General features: G+C 41.9%; 1 long non-coding RNA gene across 1 annotated transcript in view; it reads left to right on the top strand.

Moving 5' to 3' along the window:
- The window catches only part of LOC309809946, a 44,517-nt gene extending 33,661 nt beyond the window's left edge, over positions 1 to 10,856 (top strand). Inside the window, exon 3 of the long non-coding RNA XR_014294925.1 lies at positions 10,114 to 10,856. This is a non-coding gene — a long non-coding RNA (uncharacterized lncRNA). The remainder of the gene's footprint in view (positions 1 to 10,113) is intronic.
- Positions 10,857 to 15,982: the final 5,126 nt, after the last annotated feature.

The following is a 15,982-nucleotide window of genomic DNA, read 5'->3' as shown; positions in this document are numbered from 1 at the left end:
TACCTGTCCTTAAGTCGGTTTGCGTCTGTGTGAGTATATTTGTGGAAATAACTTCTAGGAGTAGAATTGCTGGGCTACCGTATTAATTTAATGGTGAGGTTAAGGTGTAACTGAGTGTGACGGCAGAGAGCTCAAAAATCCATTCCCCCAAATCACAGCGCTCAGAGCCTCGCAGGGACAACTGTTGCGAGCTTCAAGTGTGACCGCATTGTACACTCACAAAGTATATTTTTGTGTCGAATGTGTGCCTGGCCCTACGTAGCAATAAACAAAATATGTAAGAAGGATGCCTCCCTAAGCAGCGTGTCAGGCAGTAAGGGCAGTGTGGTGGTTAATTTTATATTTTATGTGTCAGTTTGGCTGGACCATGGTAAGTAGCTGTCTGGTTACATGCTAGTGTAGATATTACTGTAAAGATTTTTAGTTTCTGAATATCATTAACATGTACAATCGGTTGACATTAAGTAGAGCAGATTACTCTCCGTAATCTGGATGGGCCTCATCCAATCAGTTGAAGGCCTTAAGAACAAAGACTGATGTTTCCTGAAGAAGAAGGAATTCTCTTCAAGGTTGCAACATACAAACTTTTTTGAGTTTCTCTTTGCTACCCTGCATAATTCAGACTCAAGCCTGCAACATCAGTTCTTACTCAAATTTCCAGCTTGCTGGCCTGCCTTACAAATTTTAGGCTTGCTAGCCTTCACCATCATGTGAGCCAATTCCTTAAAATAAATCTCTCTCCATAGCTATCTATCTATCCATCTATCTATCTCCTGTTGATTCTGTTTCTCTGGAGATATCTGAATAATATAGGCAGGAATGATGATCCCCACCCAACAGATGAAGAAGCAGAGGCTGAGAGGGTCCATATCCCTCTAGAGCCCCGACTCTAAAGCCAAAGCTCTTTCTACTGCCTTGAAATGTAATTAAAACTCAAAATAGGGTATACACAGTGACAATCCCATTATAGAACACTAGGCATGCCCATCAAGGTGCTTACTCTGTCTATAGACTCTGCTGTAGGAAAGTCATGGGTTGGAGTTTGAGATCTCCCCGGTTACTGTGATTGGATCAGAGATGGCAGTGGGACATAATGGCAGCCAGTCTGCAGACTTGTCACTGATCAATGGCATGGCCAGACATTGAAAGATAACCTGGGCCTTTGACATTCATGCAGAGACTGAGTAACAAGGCAGTAAACAGTGGGAGCAGAAGCTGATGGGCTGTGATACAGGGAGAAACAGGGCAGGTCACAAGAAGATCGATGCAAGCCAAAGTTGTAAGAGAACAGAACAATGAAATAGAGCAGAGAAGCAAATCCAGCGGGATGCCGTGGGCAGTGGATGACATGGCTAGGCCCCAGAGTTGCCTCAGGTCCTCATGGTGTTGCAGCTTCACGGGTATCCTTAAAGCAGACTCACTTTTTCTTCGTGAAACTCAACTGAATTTCTGCTTTTTACAACTGATTTTTACATTCCTGAAACAGGAAAATTTCACACAGAACTCCAAAGACAGATCTTGCAAAGGCCAGTTAGAACCAAGTCAGTTCAGCTTGGAGTATTAAAGCTGGAGACAGGCTTATCTTGGTCTAACTGAAGGTTGGGAAACTAAGTTGCTCTCATTTTACTAAAATCGACATTTTATAGCTGGAGAGGAATTAGTGAACATTCAGGCCACACCTGGTTTGCTGAGATCAGAGGGTAGCAGTAGCTCCCCCAAGGTCACATGGACGTTTGCTGCAGCAGGACAGGAAGTCTTTCCACTCATCTTTGTTGCCTCTTCAGCAACACTTGCAAAATAGGCAGGTCTACTTTCCTGATTACTCAAGTTCTTTAAACCATCTCTCTCTCTCTGAAAATTAATCTCTTTGGTGGTTTTAGAATTGTATGCATTATATGCTTTTACGGTCTCAGAAAAAAAAAAGTCTCAAACCCTAGGAAGTATTTTTTAAGGTCTGTATCAGCCCACTTGATGTGTAATAGAACAAGGTTGTTTGTTTGTTTGTTTCTTTCTTTTTTTTCTCTCTCTCTCTCTCCCTCTTTCTTTCCTTCTTTCTTTCTTTCTTTCTCCACACCACTTGGCTTGCGGGATCTTAGTTACCCAGCCAGGGATTGAACCCAGGCTCCAGCAGTGAAAGCGCTGAGTCCTAATCACTAGACCACTAGGGAATTCCTGATAGTTTCTTTAAAACAAAATTTAAAGATAAGGGGAAATTCCTCATATTCCGAGAACTGAATAGAACATATCCAAGTGCTAATTTGGGGGTTCAGTCAAAACCTGTAGCATCCAGTAAGGTCATGCAATCGGTGTGGAAAATTCAACTCTTGGGAAGGAAATGGCTAAGCTGCTTTCATATTTTAAGTATGGACAATTCTCCTGAAAACCTAATTGTTTTGATCTCTGTAACAGAGAGGCTAAAAATCTCAGTGGCTTAAACAAAGTAGAAGTTTATTTCTCTCTCACTTATCAGTTTAGTTTGGCAGTGTAGAACTCCACCATAAGAAGGACCCAGGTTCCTTCTGTCTTGTTGCTCTGCTATCCTCAACACACAGCTTCTGCCTCATGGTCAAGATGGCTGCTCTAGCTTCTTCCACCATGCCTTTAATCCTGCGGATGGGGAGTGGTCAAGGGGAAGGGAAGGCTGGCCTTTTCTCTTTAAGGGCGTCATCCTGAATTTGCACACATCACTGCTGCTCACATTCTATTGGTCACCGTTTAGTCATGAGGCTTTACCTATTAGCAAAGGAGGCTGGGAGATGTAGTCTTTAGAGAGGCAGTCAGGTCCTTAACTAAAATCCTGTTACTATGTAATAATGGGAGAATAGATCCTGGGGGGATAGCTATCAGCTCTGCCACAGGGCCCAAGGTATTGCTTGCCTGCTTTCTTTTTCACATCTGAGAATGACCAGAAAGTTCAGACAGTTATTGTTAATAAATATTGAAAATCCTCATGCCTATGAGAAGGTAGTGTGAGGTACTTTGGGAGTACAAAAGGGAGAAAGAACCACCCTCTGCTCTCAAAATATTTACTCTCGAGTTGTCAAGTCATATACTGCACTAATTAAGAGTAAAAATGTATATATGTTAAAGAAAGGTCCGAGAGCACTCTTTTTCTGAATTACCGTGTAGGTGACTTTGATGGATTAATCTTATAATCACTATAACCTGAATAAATTGTGTGACACCTCAAAGCTCAGTTTGGACAGGATGTTATGTCCGAGGAAGCAATATGGTGGCAAAAAGGTTATAAAAATACTTTGCCTGTTTACTCAACTTCTTACGGAAATGGAAAAGAACGTAGTGTGTTCTTAATACACAGCCAGCCTCTCTTAGAATAGATTTTTCTCCCATCACTGCTACTTTTTTTTTTAACATCTTTATTGGAACATAATTGCTTTACATTGTTGTGTAAGTTGCTGCTGTATAACAAAGTGAATCAGCTATATGTATACATATATCCCCATATCCTCTCCCTCTTGCATTTCCCTCCCACCCTCCTTATCCCAACCCTCTAGGTGGTCACAAAGCACCGAGCTGATCTCCCTGTGCTATGCAGCTGCTTCCCACTAGCTATCTATTTTACATTTGGTAGTGTATATATGTCCATGCCACTCTCTCACTTTGTCCCAGCTTACCCTTCCCCCTCCCTGTGTCCTCAAGTCCATTCTCTACGTCTGTGTCTTTATTCCTGTCCTGCCCCTAGGTTCATCAGAACACCCCCCCTTTTTTTTTTAGATTCCATATATATGTGTTAGCATACAGCATTTGTCTTTCTCTTTCTGACTTACTTCACTCTGTATGACAGTCTCTAGGTCCATCCACCTCACTACAAATAACTCAATTTCGTTTCTTTTTATGGCTGAGTAATATTCCATTGTATATATGTGCCACATCTTCTTTATCCATTCATCTGTCGATGGACACTTAGGTTGCTTCCATGTCCTGACTATTGTAAATAGTGCTGCATTGAACATTGTGGTATGTCTCTTTTTTTTTTAATTAAAAAATTGTTTTTACTTTATTTATTTATTTTTGGCTGTGTTAGGTTTTCATTGCTGCATGCAGGCTTTTGCTAGTTGCAGCAAGCGGGGGCTATTCTTCGTTGCGATGTGGGGGCTTCTCATTGCAGTGGCTTCTCTTGTTGAGAAACATCGGCTCTAGGTGCATGGGCTTCAGTAGTTGTGGTGCATGGGCTTAGCTGCACCACAGTATGTGGGATCTTCCTGGACCAGTGATCAAACCCGTGTCCCCTGCATTGGCAGGCAGATTCTTATCCACTGCGCCACCAGGGAAGCCCACATGTCTCTTTTTGAATTATGGTTTCCTCAGGGAATATGCCCAGTGGTGGGATTGCTGGGTCATATGGTAGTTCTATTTTTAGGTATTTTAGAAACCTCCATACTGTTCTCCATAGTGGCTGTATCAATTTACATTCCCACCAACAGTGCAAGAGGGTTCCCTTTTTTCCACACCCTCTCCAGCATTTATTGTTTGTAGATTTTTTGATGAGGGCCATTCTGACCTGTGTGAGGTGATACTTTATTGTGGTTTTGATTTGCATTTCTCTAATGATTAGTGATGTTGAGCATCCTTTCATGTGTTTGTTGGCAATCAGTATATTTTCTTTGGAGAAATGTCTATTTAGGTCTTCTGCCCATTTTTGCATTGGGTTGTTTTTTTTTTTTTTGATATTGAGCTGCATGAGCTGCTTGTATATTTTGGAAATTAATCCTTGTCAGTTGATTTGCAAATATTTTATCCCATTCTGAGGATTGTCTTTTCATCTTGTTTATGGTTTCCTTGCTGTGCAAAAGCTTCTGAGTTTCATTAGGTCCCATTTGTTTATTTTTGTTTTTATTCCATTTTTCTAGGAGGTGGGTCCAAAATGATCTTGCTGTGATTTATTTCATAGAGTGTTCTGTCTATGTTTTCCTCTAAGAGTTTTATAGTGTCTGGCCTTACATTTAGGTCTTTAATCCATTTTGAGTTTATTTTTGTGTATGGTGTTAGGGAGTGTTCTAATTTCATTCTTTTACATGTACCTGTCCAGTTTCCCAGCACCACTTATTGAAGAGGCTGTCTTTTCTCCATTGTATATTCTTGCCTCCTTTATCAAAGATAAGGTGACCATATGTGTGTGGGTTTTCTCTGGGCTTTCTATCCTGTTCCATTGATCTATATTTCTGTTTTTGTGCCAGTACCATAGTGTCTTCATTACTGTAGCTTTGTAGTATAGTCTGAAGTCTGGGAGCCTGATTCCTCCAGCTCTGTTTTTCTTTCTCAAGATTGCTTTGGCTATTCGGGGTCTTTTGTGTGTCCATACAAATTGTGAAATTTTTTGTTCTAGTTCTGTGAAAAATGCCATTGGTCGTTTGATAGGGATTGCACTGAATCTGTTTGCTTTGGGTAGTATAGTCCTTTTCACAATGTGGATTCAGTCCAAGAACATGGTATATCTCTCCATCTGTTTGTATCATCTTTAATTTCTTTCATCAGTGTCTTATAGTTTTCTAAGTACAGGTCTTTTGTCTCCTTAGGTAGGTTTATTCCTAGGTATTTTATTCTTTTTGTTGCAATAGTACATGGGAGTGTTTCCTTAATTTTTCTTTCAGATTTTTCATCATTAGTGTATAGGAATGCAAGAGATTTCTGTGCATTAATTTTGTATCCTGCTACTCTACCAAATTCATTGATTAGTTCTAGTAGTTTTCTGGTAGCATGTTTAGGATTCTCTATGTATAGTACCATGTCATCTTCAAACACTGACTGTTTTACTTCTTATTTTCTGATTTGGATTCCTTTTATTTATTCTTCTTCTCTGATTGCTGTGGCTAAAACTTCCCAAACTATGTTGAATAGTAATGGGGAGAGTGGACAACCTTGTCTTGTTCTTGATCTTAGAGGAACTCATTTCAGTTTTTCACCATTCTGATTGATGTTGGCTGTGGGTTTGTCATATATGGCCTTTATTATGTTGAGGTAGGTTCCCTCTATGCTTACTTTTGGATAGTTTTTATCATAAATGTGTGTTGAATTCTGTCGAAAGCTTATTCTACATCTATTGAGATGATCATATGGTTTTTCTCCTTCAGTTTGTTAATATGGTGTATCACATTGATTGATTTGCATATATTGAAGAATCCTTGCATTCCTGAGATAAACCCCACTTGATCATGGTGTATGATCCTTTTAATGAACTGTTGGATTCTGTTTGCTAGTATTTTGTTGAGGATTTTTGCATCTATGTTCATCAGTGATATTGACCTGTATTTTCTTTTTTTGTGACATCTTTGTCTGGTTTTGGTAACAGGGTGATGGTGGCCTCGTACAATGAGTTTGCGAGTGTTCCTCCCTCTGCTATATTTTGGAAGAGTTTGAGAAGGATGGGTGTTAGCTCTTCTCTAATTGTTTGATAGAATTCGCCTGTGAAGCCATCTGGTCCTGGGCTTTTGTTTGTTGGAATATTTTTAATCACAGTTTCCATTTCAGTGCTTGTGATTGGTCTGCTTATATTTTCTATTTATTCCTGGTTCAGTCTCGGAAGGTTGTGCTTTTCTAAGAATTTGTCCATTTCTTCCTGGTTGTCCATTTTATTGGCATACAGTTTCTTATAGTAATCTCTCATGATCATTGGTATTTCGCCAGTGTCAGTTGTTACTTCTCCTTTTTCACTTCTAATTCTGTTGATTTGTCTTCTCCCTTTTTTTCTTGATGAGTCTGACTAATGGTTTATCAATTTTGTTTATCTTCTCAAAGAACCAGCTTTTAGTTTTATTGATCTTTACTATTGTTTCCTTAATTCCTGTTTCATTTCTTTCTTATTTTTAAACAAATATATTTTATTTATTTATTTTCGGCTGCGTTGGGTCTTCATTGATGCATGTGGGCTTTCTCTACTTGTGTGAGCGGGGGCTACTCTATGTTGTGGTGCACAGACTTCTCACTGTGGTGGCTTCTCTTGTTGTAGAGCACGGGCTCTAGGCGCATGGGTTTCGGTAGTTGTGGCACGCTGACTCAGTCGTTGTGGCTCGTGGGCTCTAGAGAGCAGGCTCAGTAGTCGTCGTGCACGGGCTTAGCTGCTCCATGACATGTGGGATCTTCCCAGACTACAGCTCAAACCTGTGTCCCCTGCAATGCCAGGCGGATTCTTAACCACCATGCCACCAGGGAAGCCCCTCTTTTTCATTTTTTTCTGATCTGATCTTTATGATTTCTTTCCTTCTGCTAACTTTGGGGGTTTTTTGATCTTCTTTCTCTAATTGCTTTAGATGTAAGGTTAGGTTGTTTATTTGAGATGTTTCTTGTTTCTTGAGGTAGGATTGTATTGCTATAAACTTCCCACTTAGAAGTGCTTTTGCTGCATCCCACAGGTTTTGGGTCATCGTGTTTTCATTGTCTTTTGTTTCTAGGTATTTTTTTATTTCCTCATTGATTTCTTCAGTGATCTCTTGGTTATTTAGTAGCATATTGTTTAGCCACCATGTGTTTGTATTTATTACAGATTTTTTTCCTTTAATTGATATCTAGTCTCATAGCGTTGTGGTCAGAAAAGATACTTGATACGATTTCAATTTTCTTAAATTTACCAAGGCTTGATTTGTGATCCAAGATATGATCTATCCTGGAGAGTGTTCCATGAGCACTTGAGAAGAAAGTGTATTCTGTTTTGTATGGATTGAATGTCCTATAAATATCAATTGAGTCCATCTTGTTTAATGTATCATTCAAAGCTTGTGTTTCCTTATTTATTTTCATTTTGGATGATCTGTCCATTGGTGAAAGTGAGGTGTTAAGCCCCCTACTATTATTGTGTTACTGTTGATCTCCCCTTTTATGGCTATTAACATTTGCCTTATGTATTAAGGTGCTCTTATGTTGGGTGCATAAATATTTACAATTGTTATATCTTCTTCTTGGATTGATCCCTTGACCATTATGTAGTGTCTTTCTTTGTCTCTTATAATAGTCTTTATTTTAATGTCAATTTTGTCTGATATGAGAATTGCTACTCCAGCTTTCTTTTGATTTCCATTTTCATGGAATATCTTTTTCCATCCCCTCACTTTCAGTCAGTATGTGTCCCTAGTTCTGAAGTGGGTCTCTTGTAGACAGTATACATATGGGTCTTGTTTTTGTATCCATTCAGCCAGTCTGTGTCTTTTGGTTGGAGCATTTAATCCATTTACATTTTAGGTAATTATTGATATGTATGTTCCTATTCCCATTTTCTTAATTGTTTTGGGTTTGTTATTGTAGGTCTTTTCCTTCTCTTGTTTTTCCTGCCTAGAGAAGTTCCTTTAGCATTTGTTGTAAAGCTGGTTTGGTGGTGCTGAATTCTCTTAGCTTTTGCTTGTCTGTAAAGATTTTAATTTCTCTGTCGAATCTGAATGAGATCCTTGCTGGGTAGAGTAATCTTGGTTGTAGGTTTTTCCCTTTCATCTGTTTAAATATGTCCTGCCACTCCCTTCTGGCTTGCAGAGTTTCTGCTGAAAGATCAGCTGTTAACCTTATGAGGATTCTGTTGTATGTTATTTGTTGCTTTTCCCTTGCTGCCTTTAATATTTTTTGTCTGTATTTAGTTTCTGATATTTTCATTAATATGTGTCTTGGTGTGTTTCTCCTTGGATTTATCCTGTATGGGATTCTCTGTGCTTCCTGGACTTGATTGACTATTTCCTTTTCCATGTTAGGGAAGTTTTCACCTAATCTCTTGAAATATTTTCTCAGACCCTTTCTTTTTTTTCTTCTTCTTCTGGGACCCCTATAATTCGAATGTTGGTACGTTCAGTGTTGTCCCAGAGGTCTCTGAGACTGTCCTCAGTTTTTTTTCATTCTTTTTTCTTTATTCTGCTCTGAAGTAGTTATTTCCACTATTTTATCTTCCAGGTCACTTATGCCTTCTTCTGCCTCAGTTATTCTGCTATTGATTCCTTCTAGAGAATTTTAAATTTCATTTATTGTGTTCATCATTGTTTGTTTGCTCTTTAGTTCTTCTAGTTCCTTGTTAAATGTTTCTCCATTCTATTTCCAAGATTTTGAGTCAACTTTACTATCATTACTCTGAATTCTTTTTCAGGTAGACTGCCTATTTCCTCTTCATTTGTTTGGTCTGGTGGATTTTTACCTTGCTCCTTCATTTGCTGCATATTTCTCTGTCTTCTCATTTTGCTTAAGTTACTGTGTTTGTGGTCTTCTTTTCACAGGCTGCAGGTTCGTAGTTCCTGTTGTTTTTGGTGTCTGCTCCCAGTGGGTGAGGTTGGTTCAGTAGCTTCTGTAGGCTTCCTGGTGGAGGGGACTGGTGCTTGTGTTCTGGTGGGTGGGGCTGGATCTTGTCTTTCTGATGGGCAGGGCCGCCTCCTGTGGTGTGTTCTGGGGTGTCTGTGAACTTATTATGATTTTAGGCAGCCTCTCTGCTAATGGGTGGGGTTGTGTTCCTGTCTTGCTAGTTGTTTGGCATGGGGCGTCCAGCACTGGAGCTTGCTGGCTGTTGGATGGAGCTGGGTCTTAGCGTTGAGACGGAGACATCTGGGAGAACTCTCACCAATTAATATTACGTGAGGCCGGGAAGTCTCTGGTGGTCCAATGTCCAGAACTTGACTCTCCCACCTCAGAGGCTCAGGTCTGACACCCGACTGGAGCACCAAGACCCTGTCAGCCACACGGAATTATCAAGGCAGTGGTCATTGGCAAGTGAAACCACAAGAGAAGAGTCCTGTGCTATGCCTGGTCCTGCTAAGCAATTTTCAGGCTTCAGCTCATTCTGGCAGTGGAGCGATTGGGTTGGTGACACGAGATAAGACAGGGTCCGTGAGGCGGGCGGTGCTCAGCCGATGCGTGGCCTGAGTGGCCCAGTCGAAGCCTTTGGGGAAGGCCGACAGCAGCCAGGATTCCGGCCTCCTGCGGCTGCGGCCTCTTTGGCGTCTCCCTCCGGGAGTCACGTCACTCTCACTCCTGCTTTGGTAGCCGTGCCTTTACCCTTCATCAATGCTCCTTTTAACAGCCTTTGCCCCTAAAACTCTTTCTCTTCTACTCTCATTTTCCTGGGCCTGAAAACCATCTCCTGACAGTTGTAAGCATAATTGTTCTCTTCTTTTTCCCTTTTGCCCTATCCAGGACCTTCATAATGCACGACAGCCCAAGAGCTGACCAGGCTTGCAAGAATTCTTCCCTCTTAGATGCCGGAGTGAAAAGTCACACATACATTTTGGTCCTGTTTCACAATAATATTTTTGTCTCTGTTAAATACGGTAAAATATACTGGCCCAGGGTTGGGGTGGGTGGTCAGGAGATCTGCCCCCACTGGATGCATCACTCTGGAAAAGTCACTGAACCCTAGGATTATTTGGTTGCTTAACTTGTATAATAAGAGAAATGGATTGGTTGGATCTTTGAGGTCTCTGATTGTATAATTAGTGGAATCCTGAGTAATCCTGGCCTTAGGTGAGGGCAGGCGCTGAGTGGAGGAGGGGGCGTGGCACCATCTGTGTGGCCAGAACAAGGCAACACAGCTAGAGAAAGCTCTCCCTGCTCGCATGATTTTCAGTTCAAGTGCAGAACATTTGGCGCTATATTGAAACATGAAACATGTCAAGGATGGTTAATCCGTCTATAACAAAGATAAGAACATTTTAACACTTCGAAAGGAAAGTTTCCTCACCCTGCATTCCTTGACTGTGGTAGCTCACTTTTTCCTACATTCTTTTCTTTTCCTTTTGTTAATCTTTACCACAGCAACTAACTACAGCTTGTGATTCCTAATGTGGGTGTGGCTTTCCCATGGCACTCTTTCCCGCCGATGACTGGCAGGTAGCAGGAACTATTTCTGTAAGCATATGAAATGCTCACTTGTCCGTCAAAGTACCCTCTTGCGTTAACTTTCCTGTTGCAGTGTCACCTTGGGCTTTTTATTTTGGCAACAATTATATTGAGATGTACCTCTCATACCATACAATTCACTCACTCGAAGTGTGTAATTCAGTGTGTTTTAGTATATTCTCAGAGTTGTGCACCCATCACCACAATCCATTTTATAATATTCCCATCACCCCCAAAAGAAACCCTGTACCCGTTAGCAATCACTTCTCATCCCCCTTTTCTCCAGCCCCTGGCAACCACTAATCTACTTTCTGTCTTTATGGATTTGCCTATTTTGGGCATTTCACATCAATGGAATCTTACGCTGTGTGGTCCTTTGAGACTGGTTTCTTTTATTTAGCATAGTGTTTCACCATTCACCATGCTGTAGAATGCATCAGCACTTCAGTCCCTTTCGTAGTCCATTGTATGGATATAGTTCATTTTGTTTATCCATTCACTGTTCATGGACCATTGTTTCCTTCTCCCCCCTCTATTTTCTCAAACTTAGTCTGAAAATTTTGCTAAGAAATATTATGATTCCAAAAATCATGGGGTCGGAAGCCCACAGCTGTTTCCTTCTCCAGAATCTTTGTATATGCAGGGTGGAGGGGCACCCCCAAACTGTGTGGTAAAAGCCTACATAAAAGCTGGTTGATCCTAGTTAAGAACATGAGACTTTGAGTTAGACAGCCTGATTTAGAATTCTGGTTTTACCGCTTTATCTCAAGCAGCAATTAGCCTCTTTAAGCGTTGGTGTTCTTATCTTCAAAATGGGAATTATACTAGTACCTATCGATGGCAGAGACTGCCAGGCAGCCCTTAGTTACCACTGTCACTTCTAAGGTGACAGAGACCTATTTTTTGTCTAGGTATAGGGCTGCCCAAGATGGAGGCTGCATTTCTTAGCTCTTCTTTGAGCTGTTCTTAGTGTCTACCTTCTGGCAAGCAAATGATAGACAAGGAAAAGCATCCTTAAGTAGCTTTTAAGAGCTTTCTTTTTTTTTTTTCTTTTGCGGTACGTGGGCCTCTCACTGCCACGGCCTCTCCCGTTGTGGAGCACAGGCTCTGAACACGCAGGCTCAGCGGCCATGGCTTATGGGCCCAGCTGCTCCGTGGCATGTGAGATCTTCCCGGACCGGGGCACGAACCCGTGTCCCCTGCATCGGCAGGCGGACTCTCAACCACTGCGCCACCAGGGAAGCCCCTAGTTATTCTTTTATTACTGGACTTTGTTTTTTTCCTACTAAAACAATATTGTGATAAACATCTTCATATATGCAGCTTTTCCCATATTTTGTATAAAGGTAGGATTATCAAGTCAAACAATATAATCTTTCATTTGGTCCCTGAAATATGTTGCCAAGTAGCTTTCCAAAAGAATTGTATCATTTTTAAATGCTATATGCAGTATAAGTGACTGTATTTTCAATACACCATTACTAGCAATGTAAATTACCATTAGACTTTTATTTGTTAACTTAATATGTAAAATGTATACCTTAAAGTTTTTTTTCATTTGCATTATTTTTATAATTGGCAAAGTCGCCTTTCATGTTTGCATATTTTATTATCTTACTGTCTGCCTAGTTTATCTGCTGGGGTCATAATGTATTTATTGCAAGTCGCATGCACTTTTACATGCTAAAAATAATCACTTCTAACTATATTTGCCCAGCCTATTCTTTTTCTTTGGGTTACTAATTTTCCTTGGGGAGTAGGTATTTTAAATTTTTTCTATCAAAGCTGTTGAATGTTCTTTCTGATTTCTTCTATCACATTTACACGTAGAAAGTTGTCCCTTTTCCACACTACCCAGAGGTACTAATTTATCAACTATATGTGTCTATGTTTATGTTTTCCTGGTTGGAGTTTTACATTTAACTTCTTAATTTGTTTAAAATTTATTTATTATATTACTTGGGTCTGCAGTCATCCTTCCCCTGATACTAATTAGCAAAACCAACACTATTAAGTATTTCTGCCTTTTCTTTCATTGATTTATGACATCTTTTTATTGCATATAAAATTGTTTTTTAATAATATGGTCTAATTCCAGACAATTTACTCCATTTAAATTAGTCAGTTTTGTTAGTTTCCTCTGTTCATGTGTATCTGGTTTTTCTCTTAGATGAATTAATGTGTAGTAAGTTTGAAGAAAACCTTTTTTTTTTTTTTTTTTTTTGAGAATGTGATTGAGATTGAATTAAAGCTTGAAACTCATCTTGGGAGACTTAATGTTTTTGCAATATTTACTTTGCAGATACAGATGCACTGTATATCTCTCCATGTATTGAAGCTTTCAAAAAATATCCTTTAATTTACCCGTAACTCTCTACATGTATCCATACTTGATTTAAAGGCCAGGATTTCTTCTCTCCTTAAGGACCAGTGCAGATGTAGGGTCAGGGTCATGGATGAAAATCTTTTGCTTGATTCTTGGCCAGTCAGACTTCTCTTGAGCAGTCCCTTTAGCTCCTTCTAATTTTTATTTTGCATTTTATGTAAAGTATCTGTATAATTTTTGTCTTTTTTTTTTTTATAGTCCTGTTGTCTAGAAGCCAAACAATAGTCAGGCGTTGATGAGGTGGGAAAGGAAGACTTGCTGATCTCAGTCACTAGAAAGAGGAAGGGAGGGAGCAGGGCTGGCAGGAATTAAGACAGCAGCAGTGATGCCCAAGACGGTACTTGTGGGCCTCCAGGCTCATGCACACCCCGCGTCTCTGTTAGGGGCTGACGCAGCATGTCACAGAAAGTGACTGTGACAGATGTACCCCATCTGGGAATTCTGTCAAGCTCGGAAGGTTGGGCCCCTTCCCTGTGCTCAACCAAACAGGGAGGAAGCATTGATGCTTTCCGTGTGGGCAGGGGGCCCACGGGCTGCCAGCAAGACGGGACATCGCGGGCTCTAGGAAGGACCGATTTCCCACCCTGCTTGATCATTCCTCCTCTCCCTGGTGGATCACGTCTGAACTTTCTTTCAGAGGACCCTAAATATCGTACTCCACAGTCTGAAAAGAGGCTGAAAATGCATGGAGTGAGGACTATTAGATTGAAGTGCGAATGACTGCTAACACATCCTCTCCTCATCTCTGCACGGAAAAGGCACTGAGAGCATGAAGAGTTGGTCATCAGGGATATGATGAGGGGAGAAGGGAACAGAGAGGCACCACTGGGGTGACAAGCACTCATTGCTCTAGATTCACATCGTCCCCTGTTGGCTGGGTGTGTTCAGTTGGGACCGTTTGGAGAGGAGATGTTGGGTAGTGATGAAGGGGTCCAGTGTGTGGTGGTCCCCCCTCTACCTCCCAGATGGGGGCACACCTGGTGCCCTACTGTTTAAGCCCTGTCTTAGGTTCCTTTTAAACATCCCAGTGTCCAAAATGCAGAGACATGCGGGCACACCTCTCCGCCGGCAGGATGACCTGCAGTACAGCCATTTGAATTGACAATCGCTTCCAGTAAGTGCTGAGGGCTGGAGCCTCATCCAGGAAGACAGTAAGGAGAGCAAGGAAGGAGGGGCTCAAGGGGAGTGGGGGTGAGGCCTGGAGAAAGGAAGTGGTGCCTAAAAGGCTCAGAAGTTCCCAACTGTCACAGTCTGGCTGTGCGGTCATCTTTAATGTGCACTAAGGAAATGGCATTCAGATGCCACATCACCACCAAAGTCACCTCTGCTGAGTGACATGCTGAAGCCGGTGGCCCAGATGAAGGCCAGCAAAGCTCCTTGTCTCAGGCATACCCTGACATTTAATGCTTAAGGAGCACATACATCACACACCATTAGAGCTGCCAGTTTCCATCTCTTTCACACCATTAGTTGAATATATATATCATTAAAGGAAGTGAGTTACAATATAGAAATATGGTCACAATTGACAGCGCATTTGGTGGGCTGCTTTCCTGAACTGTCTCCAGAGACCCTATGTTTAGTGAAAAGACATTTCCCAGAAAAGTTTTCATAAATATTCTCCATGGGGGAAAAAATGTATATTTATCACTTCACATAAAAAGAAATCTAAAGTAAATGTTTTAGTAGCTGGCTTCTCAGAAAGCGAGTGGCTATTTGTAATCCATAGCTGGAGGAATTGTTCTTACCAACTTTATGAAAGTCAGGGAATGCTCTGTGCTGGGTTACCAGCAACGTTATTAGCAGCAGCGTCCTTATTTTTTTCCCTTCTTTGAGCTCCCTGCAGCCGTATTCCATATCCCATGTTCTGGTCCTGCTGTTGGGTCTTTTTAATTTTCTGTATGTTATGATGCTTTGACATCTTGGAGACTAGCTGGCTAGGGGAAGCCTGCCCCTCCCTGGGTAAGCCGGTTCTTAGAGACAGCAGGTGAGTCCCCTGTCGTCGCACCTGTCGCATGCCAACCACTCCATCCAGAGCCCAGCCTCCAGTCACCTCCTTGTTTGGGCTCTCAGGCATCAGGCCACGACCGCCTGCCCTAATCACCCCAGGGTCAGGTACCAGACAACGAGGGGCAGCCCCTGTGCCCCGGAGCCCACCGACAGCAGTCAAGCTCGCCAATCCTGCCGCGCTCAGCCGGCTCATGCTACAGAACCTATTGCTTCCCCACCAAACTATAACAAAGCTTCTTATCCACGCTTCTGCCTCGCTCCCTCTGCCTCCTGACCCACCCTGGCCCTTCCTTGTGGAGACCCTGTAGGTGCTGCGTTGCCCCTCCTCTTGGATACCGCGAGGAGGAAACTGTCTTTTCAGTGGCATTCATCTCCTAATCTGTTGGCCTCACCAATAATAATAAAAGCTGCATTTTAAAACAGGGAGGTGGGGCTTCCCTGGTGGCGCAGTGGTTGAGAGTCCGCCTGTCGATGCAGGGGACACGGGTTCGTGCCCCGGTCCGGGAGGATCCCACATGCCGCGGAGCGGCTGTGCCCGTGAGCCGTGGCCGCTGAGCCTGCACGTCCAGAGCCTGTGCTCGGTAACGGGAGAGGCCACAACAGTGAGAGGCCCGCGTACCGCAAAAAAAACAACAACAGGGAGGTAGAGAACATTATGATTCTGCTCTTTAAGGGCTCAGAGCAGTGGGCTTAAGGACCATCCCTCAAACTGCGTGTAAATATTCCCAGCCGGCTTCTGCTTTATCATACTTGGTCTGGGTTAAGATGAGA

The sequence above is a fragment of the Mesoplodon mirus genome (genome assembly GCF_964341445.2).
Source record: "Mesoplodon mirus genome assembly, chromosome: 8".
NCBI lineage: Eukaryota > Metazoa > Chordata > Mammalia > Artiodactyla > Ziphiidae > Mesoplodon > Mesoplodon mirus.
The sequence above is the reverse complement of the archived record's forward strand: the minus strand, read 5'-3'. Positions and strand labels throughout refer to the sequence as shown.